Here is a 22,489-nt window from a genome sequence, read left to right on the forward strand (position 1 = left end):
ACAACCCCATGATTCTTCATTCGCCTTTGTAAAAATTCAGAAATAATTGGGCATAATATAATGCATTATCAATTAACTTACACAATAATTCTTCATTTTTTTTTACATTGATGCCTTTAGTCTTTTTTACCTAGAATGTTTTAAGAACTCACATGAGCAAATTGTGGTACTTATGACTGTCTTACAATTTTCTACTCTTTTATTTTCTAAAGGTCAGTGTTAGCTGTTTTACATTCTTGAACTGAATGATTACATTTTATCAAACACAAAACATAATCATCACAGAAACTTGCTTTTCTCTCATTTTCCATATTCCATCAGTTCTCTTCATCTACCTCCTTAATATGTCTTAAATTCTTTTCTCCTTCTCCATTCCTATTGCCTTGATATGAATTCAGTTGTTTATTCTTTGAGCACTTTTACAATAACATCAATCTTCTCTATGGATTTTACAAACAGTCAATTATAGCCTGCTGAACACCCACATTACACCTTTCTTCCACTCTTCTTGCTCTTAATCTACAGTGATGTCAGAGTCACATTTCTAAATCACAAATCTCAACTATTACTCTCTATTTAAAAGCCTCCGTTGCATGTTAGAGTAAATTTTTTTAACCATGCAATAAATGATACAGATTCTTTCTACCTTTTTAACCTCCTTTTCTACCTGTCTTCCGTATGTTAGCTCTGTTTGCTTAGTCACTCAGTTGTGTCTGACTCTTTGCAACTTCATGGACTGTAGCCTGCCAGGCTCTTCTGTCCATGGGATTCTCCAGGCAAGAGTGCTAGAGTGGGTTGCCATGCCCTCCTGCAGGGGATCTTCCCAACCCAGGGATCAAACTCAGGTCTCCCTCATTGCAGGCAGATTCTTTACCATCTGAGCCACCAGGGAAGCCCAAGAATACTGAAGTGGGTAGTCTATCCCTTCTTCAGGGGAACTTTCTGATCCAGGAATTGAACCAGGGTCTCCTGAATTGGAGGCAGATTCTTTACCAGCTAAGCTACCAGGGAAGCCTAAAGTGAAAGTGAAGTCGCTCAGTTGTGTCTAACTCTTTGCAACCCCATGGACTGTACCCTACCAGTATCCTCAGTCCATAGGACTTTCCAGGCAAGAGTACTGGAGGGAGTTGCCATTTCCTTCTCCAGGGCATCTTCCCAACCCAGGGATTGAACCCAGGTCTCCTGCATTATAGGTAGAGATGCTTTACCATCTGAGCTACTAGGAAAGCCTAACTTTTTCTAAATATCACATTCTCCTTTCTACACAGACAGATGTCTTCCCCTGTTTACTGCCTCCTCTTCTCTTGGTAATATTTATGCACTAGTTCTACTCAACCCAAGCATCATTTTTTCAGTGTACTCTTCCCTAAGTCACATTTTCTCTATAAATCTCTCAATAGTTCATTGTCTTTGTTACCATGTTGTCTTATACACAGCACAAATTGCAATGATTTGCAGCTGTGTTTTTTTGCTAATCTTTCTTTTTATTGTACTGAGACACAAGGGTCTTATCTTGAATAACTCTGTAGCATTAGAGTCTCGCATAGTTTTAGCCTGTTGCTAATACTCAAAAGGTATGAGCTAAATGGAATTGAATTGAACTAAACTGAAGAAAAGCATTTAGGATTATTAACAATACCCCAGTAACCATTTGGGCCATTGCCCTTTTCTAAACCTCACATTCAAAGGACAATTTTAATCTTTAGTGTATGTCTTTAGAGAACCCATGAGGCAGATGATGAGACGATCATAGATAGGAATCCCAAATTTTGCTTGCTGGGCTGATGATCTCATTCCTTCTCTTTAATAGATTGGCCATATTTTAACTCTCTGAAGTAGAGGTGGGGCCTTGAACACTAGAAATCAAGTTATCCAGAGTCAACAATGTTAGAAAAAATATAAACCATACTTCTATAAAGTTGTTGCTTATTTGTTGTCTCTTAAGAAGCCCCAGTCTCTACCCTCATTATGACTGTAATCACATTGGGGAAGGTTCATATGGAGATCAAAATTTCACTTTGGAAATATTCCGTTTTTTTTCCCCCTGATAACGCTACCTTTAGGTAACTGTCTGCATGGTGTTAAATTCATTGACTATAATAATGCACATTAAGAAGTTAATATGATATTTGAGAGATGTACACAATATAATGTTGGCATAAAGTTTCATTTTTTATGATTATAGTACATTATAAAGGTTTTTCAAATTATGAATTCTTTTTAATACTGCAACAAAAACTACTTTCTGTTTTGTATTTATCACATAAGCACAAGTGAATCATATAGATGGGAAGCAATGACTAGAAACACTTAGGAATAAAAAAAGCAAAACAAATGAGAATGTTTCACAGCAACCAGAGTCTTTAGAGAATCTTCAGATTAGACAACAATGCAGAACAAATGTAAAACAAGGAGAAATGAGCTTTCCACCTATTAACTGGGAAGAATTGGTTTGAGAAGAAATTAAGATAGGAGGTTCTCCCACTTAAATGTGTTTATCAAACATTCTCTACATCTTTTATGTATTAACCTGTTGTTTTCTTAAAGACTGAAAGGTCATAAAAGCAGAGAGTAGAACAGTGGTTAACAGGGGTTTGCACAAATTGCAAAGATTTGCAGCTGTGTTTTTTTGCTAATCCTTCTTTTTATTGTACTCAGACACAAGGGTCTTATCTTGAATAACTCTGTAGCATTCGAGTCTTGCATAGTTTTAGCCTGTGGGCAGGAATCCCTTAGAAGAAATGGAGTAGCCATCATGGTCAACAAAAGAGTCCAAAATGCAGTCCTTGGATGCAATCTCAAAAACGACAGAGTGATCTCTGTTCGTTTCCAAGGCAAACCATTCAATATCACAGTAATCCAAGTCTATGCCCCAACCAGTAACGCCGAGGAAGCTGAAGTTGAATGCTGTCGCAAAGAATTGGACATGACTGAGCGACTGAACTGAACTGAATTAATAATACTGTGCTGTACACTTCAAATTTGCTAAGACGGTGAAAGTGAAAGTCACCCAGTCCTGTCCTACTCCTTGCAACCCCAAGGTCTATACAGTCCATGGAATTCTCTAGGCCAGAATACTGGAGTAGGTAGCTATTTCCTTCTCCAGGGGATCTTTCCAACCCAGGGATGTAACCAGGGTCTCCTGCATTGCAGGCAGATTCTTTACCATTGAGCTATCAGGGAAGCCCTTGCTAAGAGGTAAATCTGAAGTATTCTTAACACAGAAAAAGAAAGGAAGAATAAAAGAAGTCATAACTCTGTGAAAATGGGTATGTTAATTAGCTTGAGGTGATTATTTCACAATGCACACATGTATCAAACCCTCAAGTTGTAAAGATGATATGTAATTTTAATTATCCATTATATCTCAATAAAGCTGGAGAGGAAAAAATAAAAAGAGATAGAAGTAACCCCTCACTACTTTTGAAAACTAATTTAAGACATAACCAAAAGCAGGCTTGCCTCTAGATTTTATCCTTGGCTGTTTTCTCTTCCCTAGTCATTCTCATCCTTTGCAGAGAAACTCAATTTCATAGAGTTGTCAATACTATATCCTTGTTAATCTTCCCTAGTCCTAATCTTTTTCCTGAACTTCAGCATCAAATATAAACTCTTTGCCTGATACAAGCTATTATATATCTCATCATCAATATTTAATATAATCTATTTTAAAGAAGATAACTTGTATTCATTACAATTGGTAATACTTTAGTTCAACAAGCCTGAGATGGTATTAAATAACTTTGAATTTAATTTCATGCTCATATTTAAGATGTCTGGAAGTGAAACACTGTGTCCTTTCCAAAATTTAATCAGGCTCCTCTGAGCCATCTTCTCAGAAGACTCAGAAAGTTCTCAACACAAAAGATTTCCTTGATCCCCAACACTTGACTCGAACAGACACTAGCATGATTTCCAGCAACTCAAGACCATATCCCCGGATGACTCAGACCTGTTAAGTTCCTGATTTGGAAAACTCAAGGCTACCAGAAGAATTTACCATTTGTTCCAAACCAAACTGCAAATATATACACTGAGCCAACACCTGACTTGTCTGTTACTAAAAAGCAGCCCCACCAATTTTTGTGATTTTCCACACTCCTGATGCTCCAGACCCTACCTGATTCCTCCTAATTCGTCATTCTCCCCTAAAATTCCCAGTCATCTCTGCCTGGATTAGAGTTGAACTCAATTTATACTGAAGTCTCTCTCTTCTCCAACTGCAGGAGCAAAAATAAAATCTGTCTTGTTCCTTTAACAAATGCCTGGCTCTGCTCCTCTTTGACAGTGATTATTGCTCTAGAGCTGACTGGCAAACCACTGGCTCAGGGATCTACTTTCTTTTCATTTTGTCCCTCTGTTACGCTGCTGCTGCTGCTGCTGCTAAGTCGCGTCAGTCGTGTCCAACTCTGTGCGACCCCATAAACGGCAGCCCACCAGGCTCCCCCGTCCCTAGGATTCTCCAGGTAAGAATACTGGAGTGGGTTGCCATTTCCTTCTCCAAGGCATGAAAGTGAAAAGTGAAAGTGAAGTCGCTCAGTCGTGTCCGACTCTTAGCAAGCCCATGGACTGCAGCCTACCAGGCTCCTCCGTCCATAGGATTTTCCAGGCAAGAGTACCGGAGTGGGGTGCCATTGACATGACTTCTAATCCCAACACCACATCACAGAACAAGATGTCGGCTACAATTCCAACTATATTATGGATGTACTCCAGCCCACTGGAAATGGGGGAAAAGAACAGAGAGCATGCCACTTTATAGACAATTCTTGGAAGCTGTTTTTACCATCTTTGTAGATATAATATATAGCTTTAGATATCACATATCGCTGCAGAAAGGATGGGCATATGTAGATTTTATTCTAGGCAATCTTGTGCTCTACAAACACTGGTAATTATTACTGTAAAAAGGAGAGAACAGATAGTAGGACAAAGCTAGCATGACCCACCATACCACTCCCCAAATTATTTCCCTTTATTTAATGTTTCTGTTGATGTATATTAGCTATCAGAGTCAAAACTTGGCACCTCGCTTTTTTAGCCTAAATATTAAAATGAAGCTACAGTTTTGTCTTAACAAAATCAAGATATTTAATTAGATAATCTCTAAGTTCCTCTTCAAACATTGCCAAGAACACTCAAATTCTTTGAAAAGTATATCTGACAATGGTTATAGGACCAAAAAATAAGAGCACCAGAACATTAAGTGACTCCCAAAAGGTATTAATGGAAATGCAATTGAAAGATCCCTAAGCCATAATTATTAAAGGTTGAAGAGGTTATCATCTACCAGTCAGGAAGTAGAGGGAAGAAACTGACCTAAGGATACCACACTTCAGATAAATCCAAAAATGTGAGCTTGAGATTTAGTATGTAGAGATGAATTCATTTGGAATAGGAAGTTGAAAAACTACAAATAGATTATATGAAACTGGACTCATAACATTGAAACAAATGAGGGAGGAAGTGGAGGAAGAAGGGACTGGAGGACAAGAAGAGGAGAAAAAGAAGAGGATGAAAGAAACACCCATTATTAGCAAATAAGAATATTTGAGAATGTTTACATTTTGGTGACATTTTTAGAGAAACATTAAGAAAGTGTTTTACATTATTCTATCAAAATATTCTAAAAGCCCACATACAACATATAAATTAACAAATAATATAACTTCAAGAACCAAGGGAAATGGAGGATGTGGTTTGTTAATGTATAGTGAGAAAAATGGAAATTTGATGCTATTAAGTACATCTTAGTCAGGAGTCTTAAATCCTAATGATACAATAAAATAACTTGAAAAAAGCTTTTTAAAATGTTAGTGCCTTACCCTACAAACAGATTGATTGAAACAAGATATCTGTGATGGGCTTAGGCATTCATATTTATTTTAATTTACACAGGTTATTATACCCAACGTTGAGAAACACTAGCCAATTTAAAGGGTTAAGTGTTAATAACTTAGATCTTTAGTAGATCTTTCTGAGAATCACTGGAAGCCATGACAGTGTTAAGGATTCATGTTTTACTTGTCATTTCCTAAAATTTAATTTTACCCAGATGGCTTCCTAATTGGTTTGCTTTACTTTAGGTTAGTTGAAAAATCTCACTCATTCAAAGTGAACTCAAAATGTATGATGCATTTTAATTACTGTGGTGATTTTAGCTTAAATATAAACTTTTTATAATATAGTTTGGAGAATATACAGAACTTCTTGCTAATGTGGAATAACTTGGTGGAAATAATGTATTGGTTACCAGTTGCAGCTTTCCACACAAAATTGTGTTTTTTATTGGTTATTAGCTCATATGTTCAGAGGTGGTTGTAATGATTTTGCTTTCAAGGGAGCATTCTCACTTGAGCATTCTGATTTTCTACATTCAGGTTTTAAGTCAAGATTTATTTATTGCATAGGAGTTGGAATGGGTGATGCACTTTTCAGATTAAAACTTAGTGATTTGATCCATGTGTACAATCCCATCTGTACAAAGAAGATAAATTAAGGGCTTGGGTGTGACTGTTACTGAGAATGTTATCTCATCGAAGGGAAAGGACCCATGATAGTGATGTGGTTAGTGTAATAGCCCTGGCAGCTTCCCTGGTGGCTCAGAGGGTAAAGCGTCTGCCTGCAATGTAGGAGACCTAGGTTCAATCCCAGGGTCGGGAAGATCCCCTGAGAAGGAAATGGCAACCCACTCCAGTATCCTTACCTGGAGAATCCCATGGACAGATGAGCCTGATGGGCTACAGTCCACGGGGTCGCAAAGAGTCAGACACGACTGAGCGACTTCACTTCACTTCACTGTAATTGCCGCCACTAAATCTGGTTGCACCATAGGCATTGCCTGTTCTCAGCTTCAGACTTCCAGCCATCTATGGAACAAAACAGGCCTGACACATCAGGAGCGTGGCATGATGTCATAGCTTACATTATATAAGCAGTAACACGCCACGGTCTTGGAACCACACAAGCATAGTTTTTTAGTAATCACTGGCAGTAGTAGTAAATGCGTGCCCTTTATAGCTGGTAATTTAATAGAAGTGGCAAAACTGGGAGTGTGTACTTGTTGTTCTTAAAGGTCAAATGAATTGGAAAACAAATGTCAAGGCTTTTACACAGCCAAACAAATTTTTATGATAGCAGCAAAGAAACTTGAGAACAGCATAAAATATAGGAAATCATACTAGTGAAGTTCCAGCAGATTTTGAACCTGCCCAGCTGCCCTGTAAGAAGCAATCACTGACAAGTGATTAAGACGCGGTGAAATGATTTCTCACAAAATAAGGAAAAAATACATCTTAAGTTTTTTGGTTGTAAATATCTAACATGTAGCTAAACTATAAAAAGGCCAGGCAATCAACTTCAGGCACTGCAAAAACCAGGAGACTCAGATTAATCCCCCTCATTAGTCACACGAAAAAACGGATGAAAAAGGAGTTGTGTAGCATCCAAAGACATAGAATTCATGAGTTTTAGAGCTGGAACTAACACTCAATTAACTCCTAGTCTATGCATCCTCAAGATGTCTTTCAAATTATGTTTAATCTTGGTACTATAGCTTACAATTTTGTTTGTGAGAAATATGTCGAATTTTCTTCCGTTTATAAATCAAACATCTTGAAATTCTAAGTTATCAGAATTATGTTCAAAGGGAACTATAGAGCAAGAGTCTATCCTCAACTTCTCTGCTGAAATAGCTGACTGAATGGGGTTAGAATAGATAATACAAAAATTTACTTCTGTCTTCAGACTCTTTAGTCTGTGCAAAAGTATCTGAATGTATTTCATATTTTCTAATAATTTATGAGGACCTAATATTTCTCTTACAGAAGCATCAATTTGTTTTATTTATTGTACTCTAACTACCCTGAGTTTTCATACACTGGAAAACCAAATACTCATCTGGAAAATGGAGAAATGGAACTTACATAATAGGGTTCAAGAAAAAATCTATAGAGATGTTAAAGAAGTTTCTGTTACATAAACTACCACCAATCAAAGAATGTTATTATAATCATGAATAATCATGGGCAGCTTTGTAAGAATAATTATATAAATGTTCAGGATAACTTCAGAATTTAAAAAAATATATTTTTATCTTCATACTACTATATTTAAATACAAAGTATCCAAATAATTATATGACAATATGTTGTCTTTTCTTAAAACTATGCTATCCTCCAACACTAGACATGGAAAGAACCTCAGAAACCGTGCATTTCCAGGAATTTTCTACTTCTAAGTGCTCAGAAAATACTTTTTTTCTATTAAGCCTTAGGTAAAAGTCCACTACATAAATTGCTTTGAATTGCTTTGATTCGGGCAACTTCCCAGTAGCTTCCTTAATCTTCATATTCAATAATACCTCAGTCAATTTTTTAAATCTCCTAATCCTCCTCAAAGCTAAGTGTGAAAAACACTAATACAGCCCAGCCCTCTTATTTTACAGGTGAGGTAACCATATCCAATGCTATCAAAGCTGGTGAATTAGTGTTTGAGTAAGAAAGAGAATGTCAGTCACAAGTAATCGATTAACCTTGACCAAAGAGAGATGTGGTCTTTGCCACTGGCTCCTGAAAGGTAACCCCTAAATCCTGTTCAACAAGAGTGGCTTTGTTTGCCCAGAGGTGTTGGGATATGTGGATGGTCAATGTTAATAACATGATTTAAGGCAGAGGAACTTGGAACACTAACTAGCTCAGCCTCTGAAGGGTCTAGAGACTAAAGTCAGCCATTCAGGTGGTCACCCGTGTGTACACGGCCAGTGAAGTGAAAGTCACTCAGTCATGTCTGACTCTTTGCAACCCCATGGACTATACAGACCATGGAATTCTCCAGGCCAGAATACTGGAGTGGGTAGCCAATCACCCATGTGTACCTCACCAAGTTCCAGTGAAAACCCTGGAAACCAAGCTTGGGTGAGCTTCACTTATTGGGAATACTCCAAGTGCATTTTTACATGTTGTTGCTGGAAAAACAGGTGCCATCCAAACAACTCCATATGGAGAGGACAAGCAGAAGTTCACACCTGCTAACTCTGGGATGCTGCCTGGTGTTCCCTTGCCTTGGCTGATTTTAGCCCGTGTTCTTTGGGTGTAAAAAATCATGACTATGAGTAAAATAGCTTTTCTGAGTTCTATGATTCCTTCTAGCAAATGATTAAGCCTGAGAGTGGTGTTAAAGACTCCTGAACATTTCAGGCTGTCACTATCTTGATTTCCTTGGTCTATTTCTCTTTTCATAATACCACTTGCATTACTCACACAATCCATTTCCAATTTACTCCAATGGAGGATGGGCATTATATACAGCAATGCTGTATACCCAACTGTTCTACTTATTAATGGCAAGGAGTAGAGGTAAATCCACGGATAAGATTTAAGGTATATTCTTCACTTATTAATAAATTATTATATAGATATAGAGTCATAAGTAGAAACTAAGAATGAGGTTTCAATGTTTTTCTACTAAGAAATATGAATAAATAAGGATTTTGAAAACATTTCATTTTACTAAGTATTTTCACACAATTATTTCACTGATTTTCCTAAGAGCTCTGCGTGGTAGAAAATTATTATTACAGATACTTGCATCATAAGATCTAAAATTACAAATACTGCTTTGACATGTTTGACCTTCACCAGAAACCAGATATGCCCCACCTAGTGGGAAAGGGTCCCTGCCCTCCTGTTTCCACTATCAATCAGACCAGTTGCATCCAACCTGGTTCCCAATGGTTCCTCAGCAACCTAATAGATTTCACCTCTCTGCTTGCTTAGATAGCTCAGTGACTAAGCAAAGGTCCTGCGTGTGTGCTAAGTTGCTTCAGCTGTGTCCGACTCTTTGCAACCCTATGGATCCTAGCCCATCAGGCTCCTCTATCTATGGAATTCTCCAGGCAAGAATACTGGAATGGGTTGCCATACCCTCCTCCAAGGGATCTTCCAGACCCAGGGATCTAAACCTTCAATTCTTACATCTCCTGCATTGGCAGGCTGGTTCTTTACCACTAGTGCCAACTGGGAAGCCCTTCCCCTCCCTACCAACCATCAGATTATTCAAACAAATCACATCCTCCCATGGGAAGCTGTGGGCATTCCATCCTTGTGTTACTACAAAGCCTGCTTCTCCTAGCCCCTCTGGTTCATGCTATAATATGTTTGGGTTGTGAGTATATGTGACTAATAAACTACTGTCAATCTCATCAGTATAGTCAAAGTATAGATCCATATAGTTAAAGCTATGTTTCTTCCAGTAGTCAGGTATGGATGTGAGAGATGGACCATAAAGAAAGCTGAGCACCAAAGAATTGATGCTTTCGAATTGTGGTGCTGGAGAAGACTCTTGAGAGTCCCTTGGAGATCAAGGAGATTGAACCAGTCAATCCTAAAGGAAATCAACCTTGACTATTCATTGGAAGGGCTGATGCTGAAGCTGCTCTAATATTTTGAATACGTGATGCAAATAGCTGACTCATTGGAAAAGACCCTGATGCCAGGAAAGACTGAGAGCAGGAGGAGAAGGGGGAGACAGAGAATGGGATGGTTGGATAGCATCACCCACTTAAAGGGCATGAGTTTGAGCAAACTCTAAGAGATAGTGAAGGACAAGGAAGCCTGGAATGCTGCAGTTCATGGGGTCTCAAAGAGTTGGACATGACTTAGTGACTGAACAACAACAATCTCATCAAACCACTGTTGGGTATTATTCATTTACTTATATGACTTAGGGCACAGGATTCTTCTACCAGTGGGGAGAAGAGGAGATGATCACAACACTATTGTACAGATGAGTTAAACATATCTTTCATGACATATCCATGTAAAACAAGACTTTCTAATCATACAGTGCTTTAATTGTAAACATTTCTCCACTTACTGAATCCAGGTTGATATTTCAACTGTATGGTATCTGAGATAGAATGACTCAGAATTTGTGCTAAACAGAATAAGTAAGGTGACATTTTTCCATGACCAGACGAAGGATGAAGATTCAGATTAGAACCATAGCTTCCCTTTTTCTTCTTTATTTCAGGCAAAAAGATTGCAGGGACTTCCCTGGCCACCCTAGTAGACACAGGCTCAGAAAATAAATTCATTTTAGTCAATTCCAGTGTTTTATGGAGCTGGGTCTGGAACAGTTCCTTGTAGGTCATTTAGCTTATTTCAATTTCATGGCCACAGCTTACACACAAGAGCGTAGCCTTGTAGCTACAACAGCATTGAGAAGGAGGACACTGATTAGACAAGCCTGGCCACACTGTGCAGCCTCATGGCAGGCAGACGGTCAAGATCTGTTAAGCTTTACTGGACACTAATTTCTAGGATTTCACTATAGCTTACTGTGGACCCAATGGATCTATTTTGGGAAGTACTTATACAGTATCTTTCCAAATGATGAAAATAGCTAGTGAAAGTTGTGCAGCTTCTTCCTAGGGGTGGGAAGGAAAGCTCTTAACTTTTAACAAATAAATGTTATTTTAATAACCTTAAAAGACAGACAGAACTACGAAAGATGGTGAAAAGAGAGTGTTTGCCCAGTCAGGCAGCTCAAGCTCAGGGATCATATTTCTTTCTTTCTTAATAACATTGCATCCTTGGGCAAGTTACTTTACTTTCTTAATTTTGTCATCTGAAAATTGAGAACAATTATATTGGAAACAAGTTTAATGTATAATTTTGTATTAGACTATCATTTCAAAACCTAGATATTCGTAACTATGAGTTAAATTTTCTAAGAAATAAAATAACCTGAAGTTTTATATACATTTTCCAAATTAACACATAAGTATAAGATTCTAGAAAATAGAGAGTTACATGTGACATTAAGAAGAAAATTTAGATAATTTGCCTTGAATAACTTAAGGAAAGCATGTAACACCTAAGTAAATATAGCTGCCAGAAACAGAAGTGTGTTTGAATTTTAAAAGCTGACTCTTGTAACTTTCTTGGTGGCTCACCATAAGGAACCTGCCTGCAATGCAGGAGACCTGTTCAAACCCTGGCCAGGAAGATCCCCTGGAGAAGGGAAGAGCAACCCACTGCAATATTCTTGCCTGGAGAATTCCATGGACAGAGGAGTCTAAGAGTCTGACACCACTGAGCGACTTTCACTTTGCTTTTTAAAATTTTGCCAATATCATCTTGGCATTCCATTGGAATAATTTACCTATTGAGGTATTCCTCAGAAAGCATTTATGGATTTGCATCACATATTCCCTGGTGTGTCAGTGGTAAAAATCATCCTGCAATACAGGAGACTGACTGTGATGCAGGAGACATGTGTTTGATGCCTACTCAGGAAGATCTCCTGGAGAAGGAAATGGCAACCTACTCCAGTATTCTTGCCTGGGAAATACCATGGACGGGGGAGCTTGGTGGGCTGTAATCGCTGGGGTCACAAAGAGTTGGACCCAACTTAGCTACTAAACCACCACATCATATATGGTGAAACAATATAGCTCTAGTCTGACAAGCATATATGGTAATCTAACATCATATATGTTAAAATAATATAATTCTAATCCAACAGTCATCTGCAGAGCCTGTGAAAATCTGCAAATGAATTGAGTGTTGGCTCACAGGATCAGGAACACAGGAGGGATTTTGAAATTTTCTTGCCAGAGCACAACCTATCTGATGAAATAAGGATTTTAAACATAAAGCAACATGGCTTCTAAAGAAAGGACATTTTACTTCAAATTTCCACTGTGTTGAATTTTGAAGAGTGACTTAAGAAATGTGAGATACCTTTTTAACCTTTATTACCCCAGTCAGCAAAAGCCAAAAACAAAAATTCAGATCATTTTCAGTCTGCTTTCCTTCAAATTTCTGAAATAAGGTAAATATTCCATTTTTTCCTATCCTCATTCAATATTGACATGTAAATCTCACAGCCGATAAAACTGTTTTTCTCCCACTTCCATAAAAGAAGTCTAGAAAACATAAAATCTTTATTATGCAAATATATTCCAAAAGAAAAGAGTAAATATTTGAGCTTTTGTGGCCAAAAAGTCAGGGAGATTAATCTTTTAGTTTGTTTATACATAACCTCATTGTGATTTGGGCACAGGGATAATATATAGAATCACCAGACTTGCTGATACTTCGAGTGCATTATAGACTGAGTGAATATACTGTTACATAGTTTCATTTTTTCACTTTAAAGTGTAGATATGATTCTTAAAACCCAAGTCTTACTGCAGGTTGTTTTCTTTCTTTAAATCTTCAAATTCTAGAGAGGTTAAGCGCAACTGCATTTGAGCAATTTGCATGCAAGCCACTAAAAGAATTGTTTTGAAATTGCTTGTTGTGTTAGGGATATTTCTAAAACATTTATAAATCTGCCAGATTATTTCCTATGTCTAAGTGGCCATCTACAAACACTGCTTTATCAAATATTTATATGCACGTAAAATATTTTTCTTTTAGAAGTGATAAAAGTAACATAAACAACAATAAAATTTTGAACATTTAAACATAAAATTCAATGTCTATGTCAGAGTATATGAACTCTTCTTTCACCATTATCCTGTCTCTCTCCAAAGAAACAATCACAGCTAAGTTTCTTAAATAGTCTATCAGAAAAAGCACATGTGTTTGTAAGTCTCCATGTATGTCTACTTTTCACGTGCAGAAATTAGAGGATACTCTGTTTACAGAATTTTTTAACTTAATGTTCTTTGGTTGCCAAAGAAAGAGCATAGATGAACACTTTCAGCAGTAGCAAACGGGGTGTGCGTTTCCCTCTATCCCGTTCAGCACTATTTATTTTGGAATATTTTTATATTTCTGTTTGATAAGTCAAATATTTAAAAAGTCATATTAATGTAATTATGAGTTGGAATCATCCTATATGTTTATAATCCATTCATATTGATTTATATTTATTAATTTAAAATGTTGGATTGTTATTTTATTTATTAAGATTGTATACTTTTTATATTAAAATAATTGAGTCTGCCTGCCATAATATATCACATTCTTCAAGCATTATATGACTTTCATTATAAAAGTTAATTAAGTATTTGATATTCATAAATTGTATGTTTTCAATGGTACTACTATATCAACCTTTGCTTTATGCCTGTGCATTTTGTGTCTTTATGACCCACATCCTGACAATACAACAATATCCAGTTTATCTCCAGCAAGAACTCTCCTCTGAGGCCTGAATGATATAAGAAACCAGCAACTGAAATTTTTAGCGTATATAATAATTAATATGAAACTGATATTTTTTCCTAATCATTTTCCTCCTTCATTGTCTGTTTCTTATTCAGCATCACTTCCCTAAGTGACCACCCAAACCAGAAATAAGGAATAACCCAAGAATACTGTATTTTCCTTATCATCACATTTGATTTGCCTACATGTACACACACACACATGCACACTTACCAGGCTAATAGTCATTCAGTACATACCAACGTAAGTTAATTGTTGAAATGCTGAAATGCTTTTTCTACTAATTGGTAAGCACCCACAGTCTTGAATAGCCTAGAGTTCCACACTGCTGTAGCTAACCCAGCCTCTTCTCTGGATTCCCCAATATTTCACTCACATCAGCGATAGCAGTAATAACACGTGCATAGCAAGGGATGACTAGAATCTGATTCCACTGTCTGATGGATTCGTGCTCATGCATAATTTTGATTATCACTGCTGCATTATTCACACATACATCATGGGGAAGACTGTCTCAGCTAATGGAATGTGAGTAGACTTGGTGCACCTCACACTTAAGCAGCAGTTTTAGGGAAAGTCACGAGATCTGCCAATTTCATTTTTCTGTCTTTTATTACTTCAGTGGAGGAGAGACGGGGGAAGAGATGTGGAGCATACAGTTGACATGGGTCTGAGACAAAAGGAAGGGAGAACTTACTATATGTTTGGAAGATGACAGTAGGGATTAAGAGGGATCACACCTCCTCTGTGTTCTCTGGCAGATGACAAAGGACTGCCTGCCTCATTCACCACTCCTTCCTTTATGTATATTGTTCCAGAAAAATGAAAATGTTTGTAATTCTTCCCACATTCCATACTGTTCCATGCCTCTGCCTTTGCTTATGTGGTATGTCATAGTTTGAAAGTTCTCCTTTCTCTTTCCTCAGGTATTCTTGATAAGAGTTTCCACAATTCCCATTCAAGGATAAAGGTTCCCATTCTCTTTTCCCCATAATACCTCGCACATATCTCTATTATTGCATTTGATACATCAGTTTTGTGTATGTGTCTGTCATTTCCTAAGGACCCTGTTAATTGATATTGTAACCTGAGTCTTATTTGCCTTTGTACTGCTCATATTTGATATATTGTGTCAATTCCAAAATATTAATGAACCAAATAATGAATTAATGAATGACTGAACAAATGGAAGGGTGACGGGCTACCACCGTTACTACCTCATATTTCAATTTCTGACTTGTATACCATCTTGCTTTCTATACTGCACACTCATAAATGGCTAGGATCATGACTTTTACAACAATGCCTAAATCAGTGACTCAGAATAACAGATATTTAAATGTTTACTTAAAGACTGGATGAATGAATGCTGAGAGAATTAAATGCTAAAAGAAGAACTGACAAATAAAGGAGTTCATAGCCCAAAACAAGACTTCAAACAGTCAATTATATGTTTCAGGTAATTCTTAGTGCTGTTTTCCTTTCTTTATAAATTCCTTTACAATTTTCTTTTGCTTACTTAATGAGCTAAAAGGAATAAAGACATTATTCCTGTTGTGGGTTAGTTATTTAGCGTATGTAAAGCAAGAAAATAGAATTTAGTTGCCTATTAAAATGTATTGAAGCTTCTGGGTATGTTTCTTAAACAAATAATTAGAATGCAAGGTAAATCTGACACCATGCTATTTTATTTTGTGAAATGCTTTAAATTTATCAGCAGTTTAAGGCAAAACACTCTACTGCAGTTAAGATTGAGTTTCAAGCAAAGAGACTTACATGTCTCTGAACCATTAAAAAAAAATAGTTTCTATTTCAGGCAGTTTAGAAACAGGTAAGGCAAATAGTATAACCCAAGATTCATTTAGCAGACTTTCAGCCCATAAAATAAATACAGACCAAAGGAAGACCACAGTAGTTAAGAGGGGAACCATGGTGCTGAATTTGAGCAGAGGAGATATTTTGCTATTGGAAAGATGCTAGAAAGAGATGAAAGCATGCATTTAAAAATTCAGGTTGGGATCTGGAGAGAATGTCCTTACTGTTTCTTTGAAGATAGGCCCAATAGGAAAAAGTCATTTCCTAAAAGAGACACAGTAAGGGGGACCCTGATATTCTTCACAGTTAATAGATTCTGATGTAAGATCAGGTAAGCTCACATCCTGCATTTGAAACAACACTGGTTAGTAAATTAAGGATCAGAGCTCATACAAACATGAAGATTAATGTGGTGTATTCCTGAAACAAGCTCTTTCCTAGAATTAAAAGAAAATTACCATTCTTATTTTATGAGATATTTATGAAAGGAGATGATTCATTGCAGCAGTAAAATATTTATGTTACTCAGGTAAATGTATAGCTATGATTATACAATTTCCAACAGCTAGTGAAGTTAAATTCCTTCACTGTTATGGAACTTAAAATCCTAAGGCCATAACTGAATCCCTTTACTGTACAGTAGAAATTAACACAACATTGTAAATCAACTATATTTCAATAAAATAAATTTTTTAAATGTCTTCTAGATAAAATATTACTGAGTCAGCCTCAAAGTTGTCATTTGTGCATGACAAATGCTTAAATAAGCACTGTGCTTCCTTGACAGGTCACTGGTAAAGAGTCTAACTGCAATGCAGAAACCCAGGTTCAATCCCTGGGTTGGGAAGATCCCCTGGAGAAGGAAATGGCAACCCATTCCAGTATTCTTGCCTGGAGAATTCCATGGACAGAGAAGCCTGGTGGGCTACAGCCCTTAGGGTCCTTAAGAGTTGAACACGACTGAGAGACTAACATTTTCAGTTTCACTTTCTTTTTCAAAATAGAAATTACCATGAGAAAGGAATGAAATATTGTGCATGCTAAGTCGCTTCAATTGTGTCCAAGTCTTTGCAACGCCATGGGCTGTCTTCTGCCAGCCTCCCCTGTCTGTGGGATTCTCCAGGCAAGAAATACTGGAGTGGGTTGCCATGTCCCCCTCCAGGGTATCTTCCCGACCCAGGGATTAAACCTGGGTCTCCTGCATTACCGGCAGATTCTTTACCATCTGAACCACTAATGAAATACTACATTTTTGTAATTGGCTGACCCAATTAAACTTTCTCAGCCTGGGAGGACCAATCCTGTGAGGTTAGCTGACTAAGTCTCAGCATTGGTTCAGTGCCTTGGTGGCTCATTTCAGCATGACTCATTTCAGCATCAGCAACTCGAACTTGGAAATCATAAATTACAGCCTCAGAAGTGAAAGAGTATACCAAGGTAGAATAACTGGGGAAAGTAAAATGTGCCTAATAGCCTGGTCATATGAAAGCTAGAGGAGCAATCCTGGGCAGGCTTCATGCTCATGTTTAAAATGTAAAGTGGACCTTCCAGTGGGAAATGGATGAGGAATCACTAAAGACATTAGAAAAAAGCAATAATCCATAGATCCTTCCTCAAACATCTGTCATGTTGTTAGCTGCAAGAAAGATAATACTAAGGAAAGAACTCAAGAATAATATATTCATGTGTGTGTGTTTGTGTAGAGGGTGGTATGAGACATGAGTACAAATTACTACACTTATCAGTTCAGTTCAGTCTCTCAGTCGTGTCTGACTCTTTGCGACCCCATGGACTGCAGCACAGTCCATCACCAACTCCTGGAGCTTGCTCAAACACAGGTCCATCAAGTTGGTGATTCTATCCAACCATCTCATCCTCTGTCATCCCCTTCTGCCTTCAATCTTTCCTAGCATCAGGGTCTTTTCCAATGAGTCAGTTCTTCACATCAGGTGGCCAGAACATTGGAGTTTCAGCTTCAGCATGAGTCCTTCCAATGAATATTCAGGACTGATTTCCTTTAGGATGGACTAGTTGGATCTCCTTGCAGTCCAAGGGACTCTCAAGAGTCTTCTCCAACACCACAGTTCAAAAGCGTCAATTCTTCAGTGCTCAGCTTTCTTTATAGTCCAACTCTCACATCCATACATGACTACTGGAAAAACCATAGCCTTGACTAGATGGACCTTTGCTGGCAAAGGTAGACAGAAGAAAATAAAGTGACTCCAGATTTCAGAGAAAGAATTCCATGGTTTTTAGAGGACTGATTGCAGAGAAGAGTGATTTGGGCTTTGACAGAAGGTTAGCAACTGGGAGATGCGTAGGGCATTCCTTATGTTAAATACAACAGATGAGAGAAGGCCAAGAACTGGTGTGGGGAAGGTTGAGCTTGAACCTCACAGAGACAGAGCTAGAGGGAAGTACTGAAGGTCACTACGACAGATGCTGCCACTTTTAGTTGGTTTATCTGCCAAACAGGTCCTTCCTGAATCCTCTGGGCACCAGGACCCATGTGTCCACACAGTGAGCAAATATCATCTAAAGGGCTCACCTGTAACTTTTCTTTAATACCAAGTGGTGGGTGTTTACTTTCCATTACAGGGGGCTGACCAGTGATGTGACCAACCACTGTCATAGAAGACGGTACTACCAAATTAGTTTAAAGACACATTAGAAATACTGAAAATACTTGGATGTACCTCAATCAAGACAAGGTTCATATTCTAAAGAGGTCATCTTTTAAGATATTCTTTGGAAAGGAAAAAAAAAAAAAGCCCTTGAGGTTGCAGAATTAAGCTTTCACTTGCCTCATGACATGTGTAATGTCAATCATAATGGTGTCAATCACAGCTCCCCATTCCTCTCCCCTCCCCATCCCCATAGAATACTCCATTCATCTCACCACAGATACTGTCTGATGGATTTTCTCTGGACCTAGTCCAGCCAGTCATCATCCTTCCAAGAACTTTTCTCCCAGAATTCCCAAGCAATACACTTTCTGTCTTGTTAGGAGTTCATGATATTCTAATCTTATCAGTTTAAGCCTACAGTCAGACCCAACACAGTCCCACTGAAAAAGTTTCTTTACAACAGCAAAAAGTGAGTTCAACATAAAGAGATAAGCAGAGATAAAAGATGAAGGGAGAGAAGAAAAGCATCCTTTCTTCTTCCCCTTGAGACCCCAGGGCCTGCATTTTATTCCTTTAATTCTATTAGCATTGCCAGAGCTGCTCCAGGTCTTTGCTCCAAATCCATCAACCCCTACCTTTAACAGCTCCATCCTTGCTCAAAACCTGCAGTCCCCCATCTTTAGCAGGAATTAACATAAACCTTTTAAGTTAAAGGAAGCAACAGATGAAGAAATTAAAAAAACAGATGGAATCAGCTGGAACCAAGAGGGCATGAATCTGACCTCTAATAGGTCCTGAGTCTCAACATAACTTGATTTTATTACATCAGCATATTAAACAATGGACTTCCCTGATGGCTCAGCAGGTAAAGAATCTGCCTGCAACACAGGAGTCACAGAAGATGATCCCCTGGAGAAGGAAATGACAACCCACACAACCCACTCCAGTATTCTTGCCTAAAAAATCCCATGGACAAAAGAGGCTGCTGGCTATAGTCCAAAGGGTTGCAAAGCATTGGACACAACTAAAGCAACTTAGTGCTCATGCGTATTAAATGCCATGACTGAACATCAAGGACAAAAAAGGGGTAAAAAGAGGATGGCAACCGCTCCCTCAAAAGAGCCCTGGGCTTTCCCCAGTTGACTAATGAATATGCCTCCCCATCATTAGGCTCACTCCTCCTTCTTTTGTCTTTAATCTTTAAAATTAAATCCTCACAAAGTAGGTGAGAGGTTGATGTGTGAATGTAGTTGCTGCCTCTCCTTTCACCACCCATGAAGCTTGTGCTGTGTCCATTTTTAATTGATTTTAGCTTCGGTTTCCTTGTTGGCTGCTCCAGCCCCAATGGAAAAATGGGGTTGGGGGTGCCCACCAACCCCACTCCCCACCTCCCTCAGGCAGGGAGCATCTGCCAGGCTAGGGCTCTAGCGGGGTTCCTACAACTTAATTCGGTAACATTAGCTATTACAACTGCTTTTCAAATTTTGTGACCCAGTACTGAGTAACTTCCTGGATAGGCTCAATTATAAGACTGAATGTTGTCTCAGGATTTCAGAGACCAAAGGAAGTAGCAGGGACCAGAGAAGGCTGTTCTCAGAGAATGTTCACGATAGCGGACCCTGAGCTACCTCCTCTCAGGAGCACACCAAAATTACAACTCTCTGCAGGACTGTTGATGAACAAGCCCAGAACCTATGAGGAAAGATTGTCTATAACAAAACATAAAAAAGGAACCACAAGGAGCCAGGTAAGAGGGGCAGACTTGGGATACGATCAAGTTCCACACACCCTGGGGTGAGAGACCCACAAACCGGAGAATAATCATGCAGAGGCTCTACCACAAGAGTGAGTTCTGAGCTGCATTTCAGGCTCCCCGGTCCCAGAGTCCTGCCCCAGCAAGATGAGCCCCCAGAGCATTTGGCTTTGAAGACCAGCGGCGCTTAAATTTGGGAGCCCCACAGGACCCGAGTGGGGAAAGGGATATGAATAGAGACTTCACTCTTAAAGGGTGCATACAAAACCTCATATGCACAGGAGATAGCACAAAAGCTGTAATTTGATAGGAACCTGAGCTGGCCCTCTGGGCTGGACCTACCTGCTTCTTCTAGGAGAGTCTCCCGGAGAGACAAGAGGTGAGAGGGTGCGCGGCAGCGGGAGCCATATTTAGGAGCTTGTTCTAGAAGCTGGTGCTGGAGGCATTGTTAGCTCATTAGCCACAACACCTGGCCACACTTGGCCCCACCTGACATCCTGGAGGTGTCCTCACCAGGATGCCTCAGGCCAAACAGCTGGGCAGAGACACAGTCCCATCAACACATACTCCTAAAGACTTCCTGAATCTACAGCCTCCTCCAGACAAGTCCCACCCACTTGTGGGCAGGCACTGGCTTTGTCCTCCAGGAAATGTGCACAAGTTTCTAGACCAGCCTCACCCACCAGGGCCAGATATCAGACAGACGCAAGGAAATCGCAATCCCCCAGGCTTCAGACCCAGCCTGCCCTTAGCAGGCCAGAACCTACTCTGGGACCAATTGGGTCCTGGCCTTGCCCACTAACAGGCCAACACAAGCTTCAGCACACCTGGGACCCCATGCCCAACTGTGTCAGGAACTGCTCCCCCAGGCGACATGACACCAGCTCTGGGACCCCCGGACCCTACAGCAAACATTAGGACCTGGCACTGCCTATCATAATCCAGCACTAACCCCAGGACCTGGCTTCACCCGCCATCTAGGGGCAGCAGCACTGGAGTCCTCTGGACCCTGACTCCACCCATCAGCAAGCCAGCACTAGCCCTCAGGTCCCCTGGGGTCTTGCCGTCAGCCACCTCCTGAGCAGGGCCTGCTAACCAGCAGCCGGCAGCATGCACACAAGGCAGGGCCTGACAAGCAACTGAGTTAGGGGCCAACCAAGCCTCCAAGACCACCCACACAGCCTGCCAAAAACAGAAGGCCCCAAGGAGCCCTTTTAGGGGAAACCCAAGAGCATATAGCTTGGGTGAGGAGCATAGCATGACAAGAGGGGAGTGCTGAAACCCATAAGACAACTTCTACAGAGGCCACTTCTCCAAGGTCAAGAAATGTAACTAATATATCATGTACATAAAAATACAAGAGGCAACTTAGATACAATGAGGCAGCAGAGGAACATCCAGACAAAGGAACAAGATAAAACCCCAGCAGAAGAGTTTTTGGTCTTTACACCAAAAGTATGATCATTAAAAGGAAAAACTGGTATTGCACCTCATCAAAATTAAAACTTTCACTATGCTAAAGACCCTATTAGAAGAATGGAAAGATAGGCTATAGAAAGGGAGAAAATATTGCAAGTCACATATCTGGCAAAAGACTAGTACTTAAAAAACATAAACAATTCTCATAACTCAGTAATGAAAAGAAAAACCAATCTAGTTAGAAAATAGATAAAAGACATACACAAACATTTCAACAAAGAGGATATACAGATGACAAATAATCAAATGGCAAGATATTCAAGATCATTACCCATCAGATAAACGCAAAATGTCTAATATAAAATATTGACAACATTTAATGCAGGCAAGTATAAAGAAAAACTCAATCACTAATACATTGCTGATTGGCATGGAAAAGAGTATGCTGTCTCCATAAGACTAAACATGCAGCTACATACAACCCAGCAGCTGCAATCCTGGTGACATGAAGACATGTTCACACATTGCTGGTGAGAATGTAGTATAGTTCAGACACTCCAGAAGAAAGTTTTTCAATTTCTTAAAGGAGAAAATATGTAACAACTATATGATCTGATGATTGAACTCTTGGTCATTTATCCCAGGGAAATAAAAACTTATGTTTACATAAAACCATTTACGAATGTTCATAA

The 22,489-nt window shown here is 39.0% G+C and overlaps 1 long non-coding RNA gene across 1 annotated transcript in view; it reads right to left on the reverse strand.

Annotated features, from left to right (window-relative positions):
- Positions 1–21,908, reverse strand: part of LOC123333459 — a 35,075-nt gene extending 13,167 nt beyond the window's left edge. Inside the window, exons 1-2 of the long non-coding RNA XR_006550876.1 lie at positions 20,721–21,908; positions 6,707–6,869 (exon numbers count right to left, since the gene is read on the reverse strand). This is a non-coding gene — a long non-coding RNA (uncharacterized LOC123333459). The remainder of the gene's footprint in view (positions 1–6,706; positions 6,870–20,720) is intronic.
- Positions 21,909–22,489: the final 581 nt, after the last annotated feature.

This window comes from Bubalus bubalis, chromosome 4, assembly GCF_019923935.1.
Source record: "Bubalus bubalis isolate 160015118507 breed Murrah chromosome 4, NDDB_SH_1, whole genome shotgun sequence".
NCBI classification, from domain to species: domain Eukaryota; kingdom Metazoa; phylum Chordata; class Mammalia; order Artiodactyla; family Bovidae; genus Bubalus; species Bubalus bubalis.